The sequence below is a fragment of the Podarcis raffonei genome, chromosome 7 (genome assembly GCF_027172205.1).
Source record: "Podarcis raffonei isolate rPodRaf1 chromosome 7, rPodRaf1.pri, whole genome shotgun sequence".
In the NCBI taxonomy this organism is placed as follows: Eukaryota; Metazoa; Chordata; class Lepidosauria; order Squamata; family Lacertidae; genus Podarcis; species Podarcis raffonei.
The window spans coordinates 21748587-21769943 of NC_070608.1; the positions used below are offsets into that span (position 1 = coordinate 21748587).

A 21357-nucleotide genomic window follows, 5' to 3' on the forward strand; every position below is an offset into this window, starting at 1 on the left:
AAATGTTCCATTAAACCATCTTCCTTTTCACCCACCACCCACCTCCCGTCTTCATATTTGGAATATAGCATGCTTAATGTCCTTGAATGTCTAGGAAATGTGTGTTAAATGTGGGGTTTGCAATGCAAGTGGCATTAATTAATTTTTAATTATGCCTTAAAGTACTATTGATTGTCTTTTCAACAACAGGCAGTAATATTTAAGTTTAGATTCATGCTGAAATATAAAACTCATTTTTCTAATATTCAGGCAAGCAGGAAGGACATGAGAACATTGTTTTTAATTGAAGGATTAAAAACATTTACATATTTAAAAAGCAGATGTTTAAAGAACTCGTGTCTATTTTAACATTTATACACCTTTTATCAAGTTGCACTGTTAAGTCTTTCCACTTCCCAAAATAGATGTGGTCCACATTATTTGAATATATGTGTACATTTGTGTGTGTGCGGCAATGTGTTATAGTTACATTTTCCAAAATGTATTTGTAGTTGCTTTAAAAATAGGGTGGGCTTTCTAGGCAACACCCTTGACCCTACTCCCCATTTAAAAACTGTCCCTAAACTTTACATAGCCTCCACCATCCTGGCTTCTATAGTGACAGTAAAACATAATAGTAGCACAGATTTTCGCTGAACTTCCGGTTCTAGCTCAGGGGCAATTTTCTTACCAGTACTATGCTAAGCTATACAGTTCAAGGAAAGAGGTTAAATAGCACAGACTCAGATTGCACTTACACACTTTTATAATAAACTGCACTATCTAAAAGGGATCAAGCATATAGACTGCCCTCTTTGGGCTCTTCTATCTCTTAGGAAGATCACAATGAGCATTAATGTTATATTCACAATAATATAGAAAATAGTACACAACAGGTTAAAAGTAAATGAGCTCCCAGTACACAGCATACATTTAAAACACACAACCCCAAAGAATCCTGGGAACTGTAATTTATCTCTCACAGAGCTACAATCCCCAGCACCCTAGAGTTTATGCATACGCAGCAACATCATACATTTGTCTTAATTGCAGCCAAATAAGGAAGACATCAGGTCAGAAATTATTCCATCCTGTTCCGCATTCTTGCCAGGTGGCTTATCAAAAAACAAAATATGGGTTGTCTCCTTGAGACATGAAAACCAGGCCCATGTACCACCACTACCCCAAGCTCTAGGTTGTAATCCAGTGCTGTGTTATGTACTGTACTTATGTCTTACTATGAAAACAATGGAATTTAAACGTACAGAATCTGTAAAATGGATTGAGGCCCACCTCCACTGAGCTAACCAGTCGATCCAGCCTATCATACAAGCATCCCCTTTAAAATAACAAAAGAGAGAGATACACTATTTTAAAGTGCTAAGAAAATTGGACCACTTACTTGGAAGTAACGAAGAATTCCTGCAGAGATCTCTGACAAAGAGAATGACACACACACACACACAGAGAGAGAGAGAGAGAGAGAGAGAGAGAGAGAGAGAGAGAGAGAGACCCCACAATGCCATTTTGAGAGTCATTAACATGTGGGTGGGGCGGGAAGATGACCAAGAAAATAGGATGCTAGAGAACAGGAAAATAAATGCCTGTCATAGCAAAATCAAAGGTTCTGGAGGGAAATGCATGGCTGAAGTATCATCATTATTGTTCATCTGATTTACTATATGAGCTTCTTAAATAAAGAATGAGCATAAAGAAAGGAGCACATCTCATCAAAGGGGTCCCATATGCAGAAGTGCAATTCTTTCTTTTCATGAATGAAAAGGTGAAGTATTTAAAGGGAGGCAGAATGTAAAGATTGCTTCTACGTTAAAGATCCCAAGAACTACATTATACCTTTAAAGGGAAAGGCAACAGGGAATGCTTTCCCCCCCAGGTCTCCCCCAGGTGGTTGGTCTAACAAGGCCTCACTTTATCCTCTTCCTTAACCATGAAGGAATCCAAACTGGCCTTCCTATATAGTCCTCACCAGACTCCCTCTGATCCTGCCCCCCCCTTTAAATTTCTTGTCATGCGCCTAAAACAGAAAAAATATTCTTGGCAGGAGGGAAATAAGGCACAAGATTGTCCACTCATAAAAAGGCACTAATAATACAAAGCTATCCAAAAGTTAGCAAATTTAATTTATTAGTTAGCAAATGCCACCAACTCTGTTTTGTTTTTAATTGCTTATCATGAAAGTTCCAAGTTTGCCCTATTAATAAATGTTTAGCAAAGTACCTGCAAAACCCACCTATAACCCACAGAAAAGCCCCCAGCACCTTCTGTTTGGGGCAGCTTCCTCATTTCAAGAGCACATTACTAAATGATTGTTTTTTAAAAAATCAAAAATTGTTCCCTGAATTCTAAACTACCAAACAACTTCTTAATCCATATCAGAAAATCTGATGGTTACAGTTTGTGGAAGCAACCATTCTCACCCCCCTAAATACAAAACTAGGCTTATGGCACTTTAATTCTACTTTAAAATAAATATTTTTTCAAGGGTTCTCTCCCTGTCTGTTACAGTTTATAAAGATGCTAGACAAAACAACAGTGTAAAATAATCAGTTTTGTACCAAGAATAAATAAGTAAAGCACACAAGTTTACCACAATAAGAAATAACTTTAGCTGGATAGTAACCAAATTTGTTGTTCTTGGTACTGTTCAGAATATCTGAATCCAGCAAGACATACCAAGCACATATTTTATAGATGATATTTGATTAGATAGGCAATCTGACTTCCGCTCTTACAATAGACACAACACTCTAATCCTGGAGCAGATAGAACAGCAATCACGGTCAACTGCAGGCTGGGTTATGGTGAACCAACAAATGTTGCTAAGTCTGTTACAAGCTCATCTCTATCATTTTAAAATGTGTTGCCTGCACAGAAGTGGCAACTGCTTCTTTTTGGCATGTGCGCACACACATACTTTAGCTACTTGAAAGGTTTAGGTCCAGGCTATCTGAAGAACCATATTGTCGCATATGAACCTGCCTGGGCTCTGAGATCTGCCTTTTAATAGTGCTGTGTTATTTCTACTATCTGTATATTAATAATTTGTTTTCATACTGTTTTAAATCTATTATAGTTGAATTAAACTATTATCATTTATATGTTTTTAGCTTTCTGTATTTTATCTGTGTTGTTTTAATTTGTGTAAGCCACTTTGAGTCCCAGTCTGCGAAAAAGCAGGATAGAAATAAATATAACAGCAATAACAATAATAATCACCGGGGGGGGGGAGCCCAGTCCCAGGAGTTACTGCCCAAGATTGTACAGTTTGAATCATCTGTGCCAGCTGCTGCCAACTGACAGCTTATTTCCTTTCTAGCTCAGAAAAGCCCATCCCTTTGCCTAGTTTAGCCAAAGGAGGGAGCAAGTGGACATTAGGAAAGCCAGGCCCATAGATACTCACAAGGCCACCAGTTTGCATGTGGCTGAGGAGACAGGCTAGTTGAAACATGCGAGGGAGAAGTTTGGGGCTTAATCACCTGCAAAATCTCCCCTGGCTTCGGAGTGGGAGTGGGAGCAGCAGGAAGAGAAGCATTTGTGCTCATGTTAGGCAGCCCATCCACCAATCCATTTACTCACCCAGCTGGCATGGCTCAATTGGCTCAGTCCCAGTGGGCAGTCAATAAAGCCTACTTGTGTCTTGTCTGTCCCTCAGGTCAGCACTACTTGCCTGCTTACCTACACTATCCTATTCTAACAGCAGGAACAATAGAATTAGTAAGTAAGTAGTGTGAATTGATGTCCTGCATCTCTCTCTGTGTCTATAGCTCATGTCTGCATGTCAAAGCGTGTGTGTATGAGATAGAATATTGAGTACGGATTAGCCATTTTCTTCTTTTGTGAGAATGTGCATATGAAGGTAAGAGAGAGTATGCACATGTCTGTCTGGAGATGCATGTGACAGAGGATAAAAGAGTGCATTTAGGTTTCCTCATGTGTGAGTCTGATAGATGTGTATGTGAGAGAGATGGTGTTTATACTTGGAACAACTGAGACCTGCAACAAAACATTCCAGTGTGGAGTGCTCCTGCTCAGGGTTCCAGCTAGACAGGCATGCCCTCCATTCCATTCCTCGTCCTTGGTTTTTCTATGTTGTTTGGGGGATTTCTTGCCCCCTTAAGTGGGTTGTAGCACCTTAAATATGATCTGTACTTCTGCAGACCCTGATCTTTCTCTCTTGTGCATGCATGGTGGCATTTTGGCTACTTAAGGATTGGCATCCCTGAACATCGCTAACAGCAGAAATGATTATCTTCCAAATGAAAAATGAACTTCTCTTGATGCTGTTTTGCAGGGTTGACCTAAGACCCACAGCATTTTTAGTGAATTGCTGTACAGGATACTCACTTCAAACATACAATTTTAGCTCATTCTTCAAGTTGTATATTGCTGAGACTTCTTGCTACCCAGCAAAATTGATAATTTTCTGTCATGGATTCAGTGGCTTGCTTTGGGTTAATCCCTTATCTGAGCCTTAGCATTCCTCAGCTGTAAAACAGAAACATAAATTAGTGGCTTGTGACCATGGCTTTTTGTAGTCCTCCTGCCGCACGTTAAGAGTTTAACATTAGAATCCCTGTACTACAGTAACTCTGAAAAGAATTTGTACTTTTACAGGTAAGGGCACCCCAGTACATGACTCATATTCATGATTGGCTGTGCCTGTGAATTGCTATTTTATTACTTGGTCCTTCCACAAACTGCCATTCTTTGACTGGTTCTACCCTCAAGCTGCCATTTTGTGATGGGCTTGAGTTGATGGGTTTGTGTGTGTGTGTGTGTGTGTGTGTGTGTGTGTGTGTAGCAAGCATGAAATCTGTAAACTCCACTTTCTAAAGTGTATTCTAATGAATGATCTGCATCGAAAAATCTTTACTAATCTCTTGCACAGAGTGTAATATATGAAATTGTCTCTGAACCACATTCTATTCCCTGCACTTCTGCTTTCCACTCATAATTTAGACAACTCCCATAATTAATTCTTAGAATGTAAATGTCTCATTCCTACTTGCCATGAATCATTTTTAAAATTGCCCTACTTCCTGGCCTACTAATTATTGCTTGTCTGAATTCCATTAGCCCCCCCCCCCTCTTCCCACTTCCCTGCTTCCCCAATCAGACAAGTCACACTTTGAGACATCTTGTAACACAAAATTGAAAAACTGCACAAGGTAGATTTAGGATACAAAGTTATTTTTAAATACAGTTATTACCAGCAATTCATTTGCTGGAGGAATTGCATTTAATTAAGGATTATTATATCAAATGGCATTGCTCACCTATACATTCAAGAGAGCAAAATTTATTCCCAAAGCCTTGAAATAAAGTCTGATCTTGCAAAGATACACTTCATACAATCAAATAAAATCACTGCAATGCCAAGAAAATGGCAATGTTTATAACAGTTGCCTCATGAGCTTGCTCCACACTGTTTCACTAAAACTGGAAAAGATTCAAATTCCTGCTTTGCTGTGAAGCTTACTGGACAACGTTGGACTCATCACCACCTCCTGATTAACCTAACTGTTGAGGATAACATTTATTTATATATTTGCTAGCTTGAGGAATTTATACCCCAATCTTCGGTAAAATATTCTGGGCCAATTACAAAATGTAAAGTATAAAAAATGAATCTTACACAGAAAATTGAAAATGTACAAAGATATACTAAAAACAGTAAAAATTACCAGAAGCAGCATAAAAACAACAAACCCAGCCAATATAAAAACCTATCAAATTGAAAGGTCTGAAAAAATAATCCTAATTGCAAAGTGGCATCAGAGTAGGCAACTTTCCCTAGGGAAAGCACTCAGCAACTGAGAATGCCTTTCCCTGTCAGCCACCCACCATACCAGTGTGGTGTAGTGGTTAGTGTCAGATTAGGACCTGGGAGAACTAGGTTCAAACACCCATTCACTCATAAAGCTCACTGGGTGACCAGATCCAGTTATATTTTTTCAGCCTAACCTACTTCTCAAGTTACAGATAGGTAGCCGTGTTGGTCTGCCATAGTCAAAACAACAAAAAAAATTTCCTTCCAGTAGCACCTTAAAGACCAACTAAGTTAGTTCTTGGTATGAGCTTTCGTGTGCATGCACACTTCTTCAGATACCATATCTGAAGAAGTGTGCATGCACACGAAAGCTCATACCAAGAACTTAGTTGGTCTTTAAGGTGCTACTGGAAGGGAAAAATTTTTTTTTGTTTCTACTTCTCAAGGTTGTTGTGAAGATACAATGCGAAAAGATAGAATCAAGTACAGTACCTTGACCTCCTTGGACAAAAGGGATGGGTGGTGGTACCTCAGTTGGCAAGGAAGGGCTTTTGATGAGAGGGATCTTAAGTATCATTCAGATACTCTGGTCCCAAGCCATGATGGGTTTAAAAGTCCAAAACAGCACTTTGAATTGAGCCCATATATAGTGAAGCCCATAAATGCCATCCCTAGTTACTAAGCAGGATACAATTATTAATAGATTAATGACCAATGTTATTTCCCCCTCAAGTCACAGAATATTCTTACATTCCTTTATTAAGACAAATGAAGAAAATACATAGAGGTTGGATCCAGAATTTAATGAACATAGGTCTTCTCAAGGAATGGAGAACTCTCATATATTGGCTCCTATCCCTCCTGTAACCCCCAGAACCCCAAGTTCTGGAGTGCTGGGAAGGCTTCCGGAACAACCTGAATTGCATTGCAGGATATTCTAAATCTGCCTCTGCCCCTTCTATTCATGGAAGGAAATATTTGGTTCCAACTCGCTGAAACCCTTGAAACACATTCTAAGCCCTGTCAAACTGTACATATTCCATTATTTTCAGAGCTATATGTTGCATTATCTGAACAATTAAATTGAGAAAGTGTTTTGGAAGAATAATGAAAATGCTAACTTTTGTGAATTCAAGCATGCACCCTACAAAATTCCCCTAATGTGCTGCTGCTGCCTTCCCTGCTTACACCAGCACAATCTTAAGAAATGCATACATTCTAGACATGACAGGGAGAAGATGTGAGACACCTGCCCTTCAATAAGCTACAAACAGTGCTACAACTGATCAAAGCAACAACTTCATTTCCAAGAGTAAGACACTGCAGGTTTCTTCCATGTTTTTAGCTCTTTCTATTTGATCTGTAAGCTGCCTTGATTCCCATTCTGGGGAAAAGGTAGGCTAATTTCACCAACAGATACCAAGCAACTTCACCAACAGATACCAAGCAGCATGGCTATGTACCAAATCTCAGATGTCTTTAGGGCCTGGGAGACTGAGAAAAGTAGGAAGCCATCACTGTGCCTCATAGTGCAGCATGGTAATGGAAAAGCCTTTGAACTACATATTCAAAATTTTATACTGGGAGTTCAAACAACAATCCCTTTTCCAACCTGTACATTCTGCTTATCTTTCAAAAGAGCCAATGCATTGCAGTAGACCATGTTGTAGTTTGACCTCATATAGAACTATGTTCAAATTCAACTTCAGCCAGGAATACAGACTTGATAACTGCAAAATGGGAGTAACAGTGACCGGAGAATAACATTTTTGTGACGATGAGTGTAGCATAAAGATCACAAAGCACACTGCAATTAAAAACTTTAAGTGGTATCTGATTGAGTCATACTCAAAGTAGACCCATTGAAATCAACCACCTTAAGTTAGCCATTACTGCCTTAATATTATAAAGTTCAACAGGTATACTCTGATGGGGCTGGTTAGGTGAATCCTACAAACAGTATCTGCATAGATCACTGTGGTGCTATAGTGCCTGTAGTAACATAACAACATCCTTGAAAAAAATGTGTAATGTCAGCATGTGCTTATGAGATCACTTTGCTACAAAAGTCAATCCTCCCTCCCTTAAGCACCTCTGTATTGGGGTTGGACCATAAAAATATACAAAATAGGATAACTATGAAAGTTTGCTTTTAGACAGCTAAAATAGTATTTAAGAAAAATTTCTAACTTGAATGTGTTTTTCACATTTTCTAAAGTACAGCAATGGTATACGTTAATGGTATTAACGTTGCGGAAAGTGAAAATAAATTACAATAAAAACAAGGCATCTGTCATAAATATACTTTTCTGCACACATTGATGGCGCTTGACTTACTTTTCATCACAGTAATGAAAATAATATTGAGGGAACTATATAAAAATACAGATGTTCAATGCTCATACCTCAGCTGTACACGCCTACTGCAACTCTGCATCCTACTTACCAAGTATTCTGAGTTTAAAACAGAGCAGACTGCAGTTTTGATAACATCTGCTACAACAAATAACAAAAAAAAGAGTGTGAAGTCTGATGAATGTTTAAACAGAACATTTTTTATGGATCAGCTAAATCTTTTCTGCTTTTTAATTAAAAGTAAAGAAAATGGAACTTAATTATCCTGTAAAGATTAGCTTGTGGGCATCTTCCTGTAAATTACTTCTAATTGAAAGCAAATTGTCAAGTGACATTCAAAGTACTGTCCTTTAAAACACAGCTGTTCTATTGCTGATTTCAGTGCATTACTGTGCTTCCTTGTTACAATATGGCATATTTGAATATTTTAACAATTTTGCCGCATTTGTATAGATTTCCTTTTAGTATATCTTAATCACATTTCCTCTTCCAAAATATAAAAAGAAACACTAGCATCCATATTTTACATCACTCTCATTTTAACATTCATGTATTGGAATTGCTACTGAAAGTTCACTTGGCTTAAAGCCTGCTGCATCCAGAGGGGGAATGATCACCAGAATTAAATGGCACAATCAACCCAAAACAATACACTTAAAGAAAGAAAAAGCAATTCTTTATTTTTTTTATTGCTGGGTCAGAGTTTGCTGATACTTGCAAGATAACTACATTAAACAAGTTCAAAGGATGTTTGTAAACTAAAGTGCAGATGGAACCCCCTTTAAATACTTCATTACATCTTCTGCAGAACAAAAATATATAAGGAGATTCTCCTTTTTACCAAATATATTTGGCAAGGATGAGATAGAATGAAAACTGAAAAGGGCAATGAACCTCAGCAAAAAACAATGAACAATAAAGACCTCAGTTGATTAAACATGTAAATAGTATATTTTAAGATGCCTTAAATGTATCTATTTTATTTAATTGGGCAGGTAGTTCATTTATTTATTGTGCTTATATCCGACTCTTCAACCTTGCAGGATTCTCAGAGCAACTAACAAATCAAAAGTTACTGATGAAGAAAATCAAAACACTGTGAAAATCATAACAATAAATAGTTCTGAAGCCATTTTAAAAAAGAATTTATAAAAGTGCATGGATAATACTGTATTATTCAAATGATCTGGGAGTTCTTAATGCATGTTGAAGTGAAGTAGTGTGGACCTGATGACTGCCTGGAATGCATGCTCCATAGGAACTAATCAAAGTTTTCTGAATGCAAAAGACTTACCAGTATATATGAGTGAAAAATAAATTAAGAAATAGATAAGGACAGGTCCCACCATGTTCTAGAGGTCTTACTTTAAGTTTTCTTATCCCATCACATCATATCCAATCCGAGGCTCACTTTTGGGCTAGGAGAAGACAAATGCAACAAGGTAAGGTGCTGGAGAGGGGTCAGATTTTGCTCTCTGTGTTCACTTTGATATAAAATGCAGACCTTCCATCCCCACTTTACAGGCAAGTATATGTTTTAATGAAGTGTGTGGTTTGACCCTAAATGTAGGTAGCAGCATCACATTTGTGAAATGCCCTCCCCTTAACCAATGTTGTTATAGCTCAAGGACAAAGCTCTTCCACAAATCTCCAGTATTTTAAATGTCTCACTTTTTTATTTTATACTGAGTTTGGTTATTGTTTTATTGTTGATGTATACATTAATATTGTCTAATTTATTATTTTCTGTCTTGGTGTAAGGATTAATAAAGGGGTAGGGTATAAATCTTTCAAATAAATAATAATTATAAATTATTTGCCAACATTTTAACCTTATTTTCTTGAATCAGCATGGGAACATAATACAAACAAGACCAACCTTGAAGATTTTAAATAACAGGATGCTCAAATGACAATCAAGTCTCCTCTTTTGTAAACTATGGAAAACTGGAAACTGGGAAACTATCGGTTAAAACATGCAGATGGTACTGGATTGTGGCCATTAGCTGCAATCTAGCAGACCAATCCTAAACACGATTGCTCAAAATTAATACTTTAAACTAAGTATTTCAGCCTTAGGTCACAGTGCTAAAAACACATAATATTGTGTAAGCCCCTTGAGCTCAATGGGACTAACTTCTGAGTAAATGTGTTTAGGACTGCAGTTAATTCCCAATGAAATTGATAGGATTTATGTGCACCTTGCTCTGTGATGGATTGCGGAATTGTTATACACATGTTTTGTGTAAGACAGACAAAACTATTTAATATTAATATATTAATAGTAATTCACTTTGATAAGTCATTTAAAAAGCATTTGTTAACCGCCATTAATCAGCTCAGTTAGAATGTAACCTTAACCGAAAAGAACTGTTTTTGTTTTTTAATTAGATCCTCTTTGAAACTATGAGATTTCACTGTAATGGATAAGAATAAACCGCTTCTGCTTCCCTTGAGGGAACTTGTTTTATCGCATGCATATAAACATTTTTTTAAAAGGTGGAATGCATGCTATTTCAGTACTTCATATACAATGTACAAGTTAGACTTCATAATCTAGATCAGTCTGGGGATTCACGTGGAGTCAGAGTAAGGGAGGCAGGGGCAGGGCAGGACCAAAAATAGCCACCCGCAGATCTAGATCTGGACAGTGCAACCTCTTCTTCTGAGTCCCTGAGGCCCGTGATGGGAACTGAGAAGGAAGAGACTGAGCATGAAGTACAGGTATCAGTGCTCTGTTAAGTAAAGGGGAAAATGCCAGACTTCTAAGCTAGGTCAATCTGGAGGCTTCAGAGTGCCAGCCAATCACATGGGTCAATGTTGTAAATCCTATTCCCTTTCCTATCCAAAAAGGGTTCTAAGCACATAAAAGGTCATGACAAGACAGGTATCACAAATTGGGGATCACCCTTCCTGCAATTCCAGGAACATTTAATAATGTTCCAAGGCTTTCCAAGGGTTCTCTAGTCTCCATCATTTTAGGTAATGTGATGCGCAGTAGCACTGCTGTGCTGGAAGGCTGTGTGTGTCTGTGGAAAAGCGAGCTTTGCAGGTTCACAATCAGAGGCAATTAGTCTGAAAGACCAGATTTCTAGGCCTGGTCAATCTGAAGGCTGCAGAATGCCAGCCAATCACATAGGAGAAGGTTGTGAATCCAATGGGTAAAATCTACCAGGATCCTGAACAAATAGATACAATATGAAGTTAAAAGGCAGCAGTGAAGTGATCTGGGAAAATTTGTTGGAAACAGCAAGAGGAAGAAGAACCTAAAGGAAGCATCCTGGTTTCTGTAAAAAGGGTGTGTTTTTTATCTGGGAAAAAACTGCTGTTCCATACTGCACTTTTCTAAGTACATGAAACCTTTTGAGCTGTTTTGCATGGGATGATCATATTCCTTATTTTAAATGCCAGTCTTCAAGACTAGCTGAGTAATTCCAGCTCTTCACAAAGTATTTTATACACCTTTTTCATTAGTGGCTTTAGAAGGGCGCAACTGTGCACCAGGTAGCAGCTTAAACCAGCAGATTTTAAAGCCCCTGTTTGCATTACTTTTGGATGTTAAAATGTTTTTTTAAAAACAATTGTTATTCTCAAAGAAAACAAAAATATTTGAATCTGATTAAATGAGTCAGCAAATATTAAAACTAGAAATGTATAGTATCTCTTACTTAATTTCCTCAGACTTTGCTTCTCTACACTCTTAAATATATGTGGAGAGTTTGGAAAATATATCAGATTTCCTTTATTTCATGAATAACTTATGCGCATGCAGACACTGCTGTTGGTTTCTCCCTCTTAAAAAGGAATTATGCAAACTGGCACAAATTATATCAGTAGGGTGATACATGCATGGTCACTGGTTGACAGAAGGATGCACAGTCAACTATGCAACAGACTGTATCTTGAGACTTGACCTGAGATCCCGTCCAAGTTTTTTGACTACGGTATGTACATTTCATTAAGAGGAATGCAGTGCTGACAGACAGACATCCATATCCATATGTCTACTTGATGTGTATTCTGTCTCTGTTTTCCTCTCCACTTAGTTTGTACAATAATATATGTATATATCCAATTTCTACCACCCCACCATGGAAAATAAATTGGCCAGAGTTGGACACAAGGAAGATTTAGGGGAAATGCCAGCAGAATGATATTCACATCAGAAAATCAAACTGATTTCTGCCAGCAACTCAACTTGAAATAATGGGGACTTAACTACTAAATAAAGTTTAAAAAGTAAACTTAAAACTTAAAACTTAAATTCCCTGAGCTTAGCCATTCCCAACTTTCTGTCTTTTTCTTCTTCCTAAGACCCTCTGAGTCCTTTGTAAAAGCTACTCTTAGGTGAGACTAAACAGATCAAAATCCTATGTGGCAGGAATTTAGCTTTATAGGGATGATAACGCTGAACAGTTCCCATACTTCAGGAACATGGGGCTAGCAGCTCAAAGTATGTACATGCGCCCATAAGAATAGCATAAATCAGGGCAGTCCAACTTTTCATACCAAGTGGGCTGCAAAAGTATGAACCCGCGGGCTGAACCTGGACCACTTGTTGGACCGTTGGACATAAATTAACACATGCAACCAGCTTTCTTAAAGTCAACCTGTATGACTAAAAGGTAGTATCAAAGGACTAGAAGTCTAAATAATTCTTTAAACAGTAAATACCAAACCCATGGTTTTTCAAATAAACAGACATAAAGCATTATGAACATTTGCAAGAAAATAATACAAACAAGAGGAGAGTTATAAAAGCATTTTTTTCTAAAGCAATAAGCAAACAAAACTCCTAATGATAAAAAACTGTTACATCAGAACTACAAAGTATACCAGTGGTTGCCTAGTAGTTCACACAAACAACAGCTGAGATGGTAAACAGCTCCTAGCTTGTACTTCATCAGGCTAGTACAGTGGTACCTTGGGTTACATACGCTTCAGGTTACATACGCTTCAGGTTACAGACTCTGCTAACCCAGAAATAGTACCTCGTGTTAAGAACTTTGCTTCGGGATAAGAACAGAAATCGTGCTCTGGCGGTGTGGCAGCAGCGGGAGGCCCCATTAGCTAAAATGGTGCTTCAGGTTAAGAACAATTTCAGGTTAAGAACGGACCTCCGGAACGAATTAAGTACTTAACCCGAGGTACCACTGTCGTGTAAGACTTCATAATTAAATGGAGTAAAGTCCAAAGAGACTTTTGGTGTGCTCCCTTGGTGTGCCTTGGTGTGATTTTCATAGAAAGGTGGTCAGACCTGCTTTAACCCCTGTTGTTACTTAGAAAGGGCATTTTACCATATAAACTACAACTGAATCCTAAATTGGACATTAAAATAAGGCTGCAAACCTATTGTTAATCCCATCAAACTGAAAAGGATTTATTTCTGATAAGTTTTTTCTCCATCTCTTGTAATACTAGAACTCAGTATTAACCAATGGAGCAGAATGTTGGATGATTCAGGACAGATGAAAATAAGTATTTCTTCACATAACATTTAGTTAAACTATGGAATTTACAACCACAAGAGGCAGGGAAAGCTACCAAACTGAGTGCTTTTAAAAAGGATTAGCCAGTTACATAACAGATAAAGTGACCACTGGCTACTACCTCCAATATCAAAGGCTGGGGATCACAAATGGGAGAGTGCTATTGTCACAGGCATCTCATTGCATAACTGTGAAAATAGGATGCTGGAACAACTGAGTCTTTGGTCTGATCCAAGAGGACTCTCGGTAAGATCTTATGAGCAGATGGGTTAGGAACATTAATGTGAAATATATAATTATCTCTCTTTCAGTCATACTTTCCCATCCTGAACTGGACTCCCTGCCTATTTTTAAAATAATGCCACCACTGGCCATTTCATCTACTTAACCAGGAAGCAGTCAACAGTGCAGAATAGAAGACAGCAAGAACACCTTCTGCTCCAACTCTATAATATTTTAGACAGATCCTTAGTCCTTTCTGATCCTGATCATTTAGGATATACATGTCATAGGGTGGCCACCTACAGATGGTGCATCTTTTGTAGTAAGATAAGCACAGTATTTCAAAAGAAAATTTAGCTGTCAGTACTAGAGTAGCATTTTTCTGATATGAAATGTATCAGAAAACTACCCACCTGGCAGTATAAAGTGGTATAGCCCAGGATCACTCTTACAATTTTATCAGCTGCTTTGGATGTACGAGAACACCAGATCATTAATGTGTAAAACTGATATTCAAGGAAGACCAGCTGATGCAAAAAAGTCTAACTGTAAACATCTAAAAAAGGTAATAACAAGATGCCAAAAGATGAATGCCCTACCCCCAGCCCAGGTCATACATTTCAATAATCATCTTAAATTGATGTGTCAGCAAAAGAAGCCTTATAGTAAATAGATAAACAGAAAAACAGTAAGTAATCAAAATGAGAGAACGTTCACAGTAGGCTTCTGGAAAAGGGGAGGGAAGGCTAAATATGAAAATCAACTGAAGCTCAACCAGCATAAATATATACTCCACAGTGACCAATGCAAATCTATGTAATAAAATAAAAGCCACAATTAAACTATGTGTGGGGTGAGTAGAAAGATTCAGTATAGCGACTGAGCAGAAATAACTTGTCATGCTAAAATTATTTTACAATATTACTTAGCACAGAGTTGTTCAACACTGAGAAAGGTTTTGTAAGAAATAACCAAATAATATTAGTCCTTCAAAGCGGAAAAATCAGCATTCCTTGTTAGCATAAAACTTAATGGTTGCTTAGGACCACTTCCTATGGGTTGGAAATGGTATACATACATACACATATTATAGCAGAGCTTTGGACTTTGGACTTTTAGGGGCTAATTTCCAGAAGTCAGACGAACAGTATCTCTACATCATGGTACTTAGATGTTCCAAGACATCTTGATTCTCATAATTCTTTTTGCCAGAAATGGATACCAAACTAGTGCAAACCTTCCATGATAACTAAAGATCAATAGTAATGTCTCATTTTCTGTCCTGAACTAAATCAGAATCATCAAATACAGGCAAATTTGTATAACTAATAAAATAATAAATAATTTTCTTTTTCCCCACAGTATGTTTTGTTATGTGCTTTCTCAGTTACTCACACCTGCACAGATGCATCATCTAACATTACCCTCCCTCAACATCTGATTCCCCCCCTCTACCCTGAACTTCCACACTGAAATTCACTGGGATCTCATGTGCATAAAACTTGTGAGAGCAAAATAAACCCATACTCCTGCAAAGTCAACAGCTGACTGCTCACTTGATGGTCATCCTACTGGTATCTTTCAAATATATGTTGACAAAGGCCCTGTGCCTTTTACATTAGAATGGTTAGCTCTTAGTCAAGAGTTTTTCATCTTGTTCTATTTCCAACAGACAGCTCATGAACAAAAAAAACCACAAAGTAAAATGTGTGGGGTTTTTAATACGGAATGAGTTCTCATTTATAACCTTGTAAGTAATATAATTTGTTAAAATTTATATTCCACTATTCGCCCGAGGAGCTTGTGGCGGCTTGGGAAGCGATCTCACACCTGGATACTTCTCAGGATCAGACTCCTTAGTCTCGGCAGCTCATTCATGTCATGTGCCATCAGATTATTCTCTGAGTCTCAAATAACTATTAGGCTATATTATTATTGTCAGACAATAATACTGTATTCACATTAGTGCCATTTACTCTATATTAATTCCATATTAAAATGCATTTTACTAAACAAATAGTATTTCATCGAGCAAATGTGCGCCAAGAAATTCAAGTACATTTAAGCCACAGAGACACACTTGAAGGTCTTTACATTTCTTCTTCTTGCGCAACAGACGGTGCAATGTAAATGAATTCTAAATCAGACACAATTGCCATTTATTTTCTTGGCCCCTGCACAATGTTGAGAGGACTGACAAAGTAAGCCTGTGCATGTTTCACCAAAAATAAGTTCTATTGCATTCAGTGGGGCTTAACCCCAGATAAGTGTAAACAGGACTACAGCCTGAGGTTGTATTTCGACTGCAGTTGCTTGGGGTCTAAGGTTAAATATCAACATTCTGTCTAAAATCCAACAAGTTCTAGTAAGAATTCTGACCAAAAAGCGACCTTATGGAATAATCATAGGAAGTTTCTTTAAAATAATAGAAGCCAACTTGTACCCTGTACTTTAATAAGCCTAACAGTCATAACCTTATATAAACACCCTAATACACTGCTAAGTATTTCTCTGGGCTAAGGAAAAATAAACAGAAACCTACTTTTCACAGTAGCGCACCTTATGGACAACATAAAAAATTCCACAGCTGTTCTGTGAGCCATTAATGAATGCAAAACAGTTTGTGTTTTGCTACACTGCTACACCATGCTACCAGTATCTAATCTATTAATGAAAAGCATTTTCACGTCCTCCAATATGAAATATGGTACATATGTTACATTTTTAAAATATAAACTGCACATGCATTCCTTGCATATATGAGCTACTATTGTGGTCACTGTATACAAAGTAATGAGCTACACAGATGTTCCCCTATTTTAACTTATAAAAGCCTGCCTGATGGGTTTCTTTCACAAATAATAGGGGAAAATATTTCTAGAATTCAAGCTCTTTGCTGCAGCATGAGTGTTCAGTTTTTAGATTAACCAACAGATGCACAAAGCAATCAGGTACAGCCATGGGGGAAATCCCTCTTGCCCTCTGGAAGGCCTGTTTACTGTCACAGATGGAATTCAAACACGGATTTTTTAATAAAGCATAGGTTGCCACCATTTTGTCAAAGTCTCAAGGCAGATGGGAACAGTGGGACAGCAGAAAACTTCCATACAAAAAGCATTGTATCTGCACACTAAACCAGGCCAGTATCTACTCCCCAGAGCTATCTCTGTATCATGTGGCCTGAATATCCAGGATAATTTCAGTTAATATATCTCATATTTTTTTATGCACCCCTTCCAAAAGCAACTACTTTTCTTCCTTTTAACTTTATAATTATGTGCAGCCAAAGAAAACAGACCATAAACTGAAATAAGACTTCCAGTTTAAAAGAACGAAAAGGATTGATTAGGAAGGATTTTTTAAAAGAAAAATGTATTCAAAAATATGCCAATTATTTAAACATAAGGCCACATCACTGTAATACTTAAGTGTCTGAGGAAGTAACTGTAATTGCACAAATGTTTTAAAAGAACTCTGTAAACAGCCATTTAATTAGCCAAGCCAAAAGCCAGAATTGAACTGAGCTTTTTGCTCAGGCTTGATCAGGTGCTTATTGACAATGTTTTCATGCATGAAGATGCTACTGAAAGAGGCAATATAGAGGATTACTTACTGCATAAATAAGGAAAGTAAATAATACTATTGTTTATCATTTCAACAAAACTTTTAATTTGCAAAGTGCTTTTGCAATCTTCATTCTGCGTGATTTTACAACATGCTATGAGGCAGGTTGCCGTTATTCCTGCACTCACTTATTAATACATAGGGGACAGCAGCGGACAGGAATTACTTTACCAATTCAGTATGCTTTGCCAGCTTCTTCCTTACCTGGCAAAATCAGATCTAACTTCGGTTGTTCACGTTCTATTCACTTTCATCATGGATTAATGGCCAGCATTGCTGGGGTTGAACTAATGGTACCTTCCAACTCTACAATTCTACGATTCCATGATTCTATGAGGGGCTGTCTAGGTACTTAAATTGGTTCAAATGCCATGGAAAGATGATGCCTAGGCTTAGTTGGTCAGTCACATTATTCCAAAAATTTTATAGCTTTACTGGTGACCAATTCAAGGCACTGACTAAACAGCCTGGTAACAAGGTATCTCAAGTATTACTGTCTTTCATTTGACTTCATGTCTCCTCACTAGGAGAAGTCCAGGTGGTAGTGACAGACAAAAGTGTCTTTTAATTTGTGGTATCAAAATTATGGAACAAACTGCTTTGTTTCAGCAGGTATTTTTCATTTAAACCCTGCCATATGTGGTTTTTATGATATTTTACTGCTGTTGTTTCATTAATGTTTTAGTGTTAAGATTCTATATTAATTTATTTTGTGATTTTTTAAAAAGATTTGTCATAGAAAGGCAGATTACAAATACTTAAACAAACAAACAAACATTCTCATATTATTGATGGAGAATAGAGAGTGGCAGATGTAATTTTCCCACAAAGGTTGTAATGAGTTCATAGCGGGGTAAAATCTAAACCCTGATCTTCCACATAAAAATAAAACTTCCAGAACACTGGCTCTCAAAGAATAAATTAAAGGCCTACCTAATAAAATGCAGGAAACAGGATCTATTTATTTATATTGAAACAGATACTAACCTTTTCCCTTTATGAATGACCATACACATGACGAAGAAGTTCACAACTGAGATCTGTACCTTTAAGGCATGAAGCTAGTGACTCTGCTGCAAAATCATTGTCAAAAAGGATGCCTTGCATTCATCACTCCATCAGGTTTGTTCAGAGCTCCAAGACACACTTCAGAGTTCAACACCGATCTGACTACTAGCATGATTTTTGGGTGCCTGTTTGCAGATGCAGCCGAGTTATCAATTCGAACAGACACACAATCCGGGTCCAATGTCACTTCTCCTCATTATGTTAATAGTTAATACATGCAAATGAAAACACTCTAGCAATTTGATTTCTTTGAAGATAGTTTGCATATTGTCTTAGCCATAATGACTGTACACTTCTCTCAGTCTCGATTTATGCAAGGCTAGTTTAGTTCATTTTTATCAGCTCAAGTTCATTTTGGCTGGTACTGGAATGTATGTGTGTTTTCTTTTTTACCTTTCACCTAATTACCATTCAGGTACCATAAGCAGATTTTTCATGCTATTGGTGTTTTTCTTAATTAAGAAACAAATGAATTCTCTCTAGCAAAAAAGATGGAACAACAGAATAAGATGCCAGAGGCTGATGTTCTGCTTCTTAATTGAAGCTGTTCCATTGTTAGGTGTCTGTTGTGAAAGGGCAGAAGTGTCATGAGTTTAGTGAGAATGGTATATAAATAACAGCTATAAGCAGTAGCATTGAAGTTAAGAATGGAAAAGGAACATCAACTTTTATAGACACAGTACCTCCTGTTTTCAAAGACAAAAACTTATTGCAAACACACACACTTCTTTATTTGCTAAAGGTTTCTGGTTCTTCTAATCCCAGCCCACAGAGAAGTGTTTCATTTTCTTTTGTCTATTATCTGCATGCTGCTTATGTGCTCATGGTGTTCAGCTCTGGAAGCAACCAGAGACCCCAGTGAGAAGAATTTCATCTCTGCTGTTCCATTCTTCCAGTAAAATATTGATATTAATTTATCATTTTTAAAGAAATGTTTTATTCCTCTTTTACTTTCTGCCTGTATTTACTTGTTTGTGAACAATTAAACTCAGTAAAGCATTTAATATTATTCACTCTGCAACAAGCCTATTCCCAGGCTCATCTAGAGCTGTGGAAGTTGAAAACCTTTCGAGAACACTGTATTATACTTTCATCGCACTGTTCATACTATCAAGCATGTGCCAGCATTCCACAAATTGGGAGCCACCGCAGAAAAGCCCTGTTCTTGTGTTGCCACCCCACAGACCTTCGTTGAGTAATTTTATATTTAAATAATTATATAATGCATATAAACATTGGTCTATATTCAGCTTTATCTGATAACAGTAAGAAAACCAACGTTTAAAAAACTTACAACTTAAACAGACTACAATGTTGCAAAATAGTACCTCACACAATACTAAACCATTTGAATGGCCTTTGTAAAAAAAAAACACCTTGAAAAATACTGTATTAGCTGCAATCGCGTTACTCAAATACCCATTTGAAAAATTTTATAATTCAGGTCTTCCGGGTTAGCGCCATCAGCTAATGGCGGATTCATTCCCTCCGAGCTCCGGAGGGAATCGGCTCCGCAGGATCCGGGTCTTGCCGCTGCGGCGACGCGGGGACCCTCAGAAATCACAGGCGCTGAAGCCTGTGAACTTGGTGACTCGGCGGGCACCATTTGCACCCCCCGACCCGCGAAGGAGCCTTTTTAAAGGCTTCGGAACGGGGGACGGGGTGAGCGGCGCGGTGCTGAGAGTCGACTGCTTCTCCTGCGGAGTGAAGCCGCATGCCATGGTCGGAGAGCGCTGACTTCTTCTTGTGAACAATTGGACTCTAAAAGCAACAACCCGTGAGTAATACGGAAATTGGATTTGTAAAGAAAAATTTTTTTTTAATTAGGCACGATCGGGGAAGGCGCAAACAGGAAGTCCGTCTCCCCGTCTTATAAATAATCTAAAGCAAGGACTAGCTAACCAAGGTCGAGAGAATTTCTTCTTCTTTATTGGGTAAAAGACATTAATTTCACGATTTGTCAGTATAAGTAATTTCACTGGAGGATAAGAGCTAATTTTGAGAGCTGAAGTGCCACCCCCCCGGACCCGGGAGTGATCCGCGAGAGAGCCTGTTGAGGAGATATAGAAGAGTTTGACAGCTGTCAAATTAGCTGTCAAGAAGGAAAAAGAGAACTTTGTTTCTGCTATCTCTGCTGGATATATTTGCTACAATTTGGTTATATTTTGTTGAAAACAAGGAAGAACTGATACAAACTAACTTGATTTTTGGATTTGAACTGGAAGGAAGATAAAGTAACCAAAATCCCTCTAGAGGGGATTTTGGGACATTACAAGAATGGCTGAAGGAGGAAAAATTCAAGCTAAATTGGACAGAGTGTTTCTTCTCTTGGGAAAGTTACAAGGCCAAATTGATGTTTTGGCTACAAATGTTGCAACTCTGGACTTAACAGTGAACAAATCCATTGAATTTGATAAGGACTTGACTCATGAAGTCCATGCAGCTGGACAAGAAGAGAAACTTGAAAGATTTGAGAGTGTGGAGAAAGAGATATATGTTGTTTCTGAGGAAAAGGAAGGAGGAGATGTAATGTTGCAGATGACAAAGGAGAGCCAGAGGCCTGACATGATGGCTACAAAGGAAAATAAGTACTGGATGATGAAAATCTGTTTTGAATTGAAGATTGAAGAATGGAGAGATCTCCTTATGTAGAGATCTGAAGACCTATGGATTACAAATTTGATTAAGGTGAAAGTTGGAGCTTTTGGGACATTTGGACTTAAAAGGAGTAAGAAACAAGATTCAGGCTCCACTTTTAAGTATGGAGGTTTGGCTGGAAGAAATATGGACCCTATCGGGACAGAGCTTCTCCGAGATCTGGTGTTTAAT

The 21357-nt window shown here is 37.8% G+C and overlaps 1 protein-coding gene across 5 annotated transcripts in view; it reads right to left on the reverse strand.

Annotated features, from left to right (window-relative positions):
• ZFPM2 (zinc finger protein, FOG family member 2) overlaps nucleotides 1-21357 on the reverse strand; it is a 325302-nt gene that overhangs the window by 279479 nt on the left and 24466 nt on the right. Inside the window, exon 1 of one of the 5 annotated variants that reach the window (XM_053395457.1) lies at nucleotides 4345-4485. The exons of the other annotated variants lie outside the window; for them this stretch is intronic. The gene's annotated coding sequence lies outside the window, so the exon portion shown is untranslated. Of the gene's footprint in view, nucleotides 1-4344; nucleotides 4486-21357 lie in introns of those variants that run through there. 5 annotated transcript variants of the gene reach the window in all.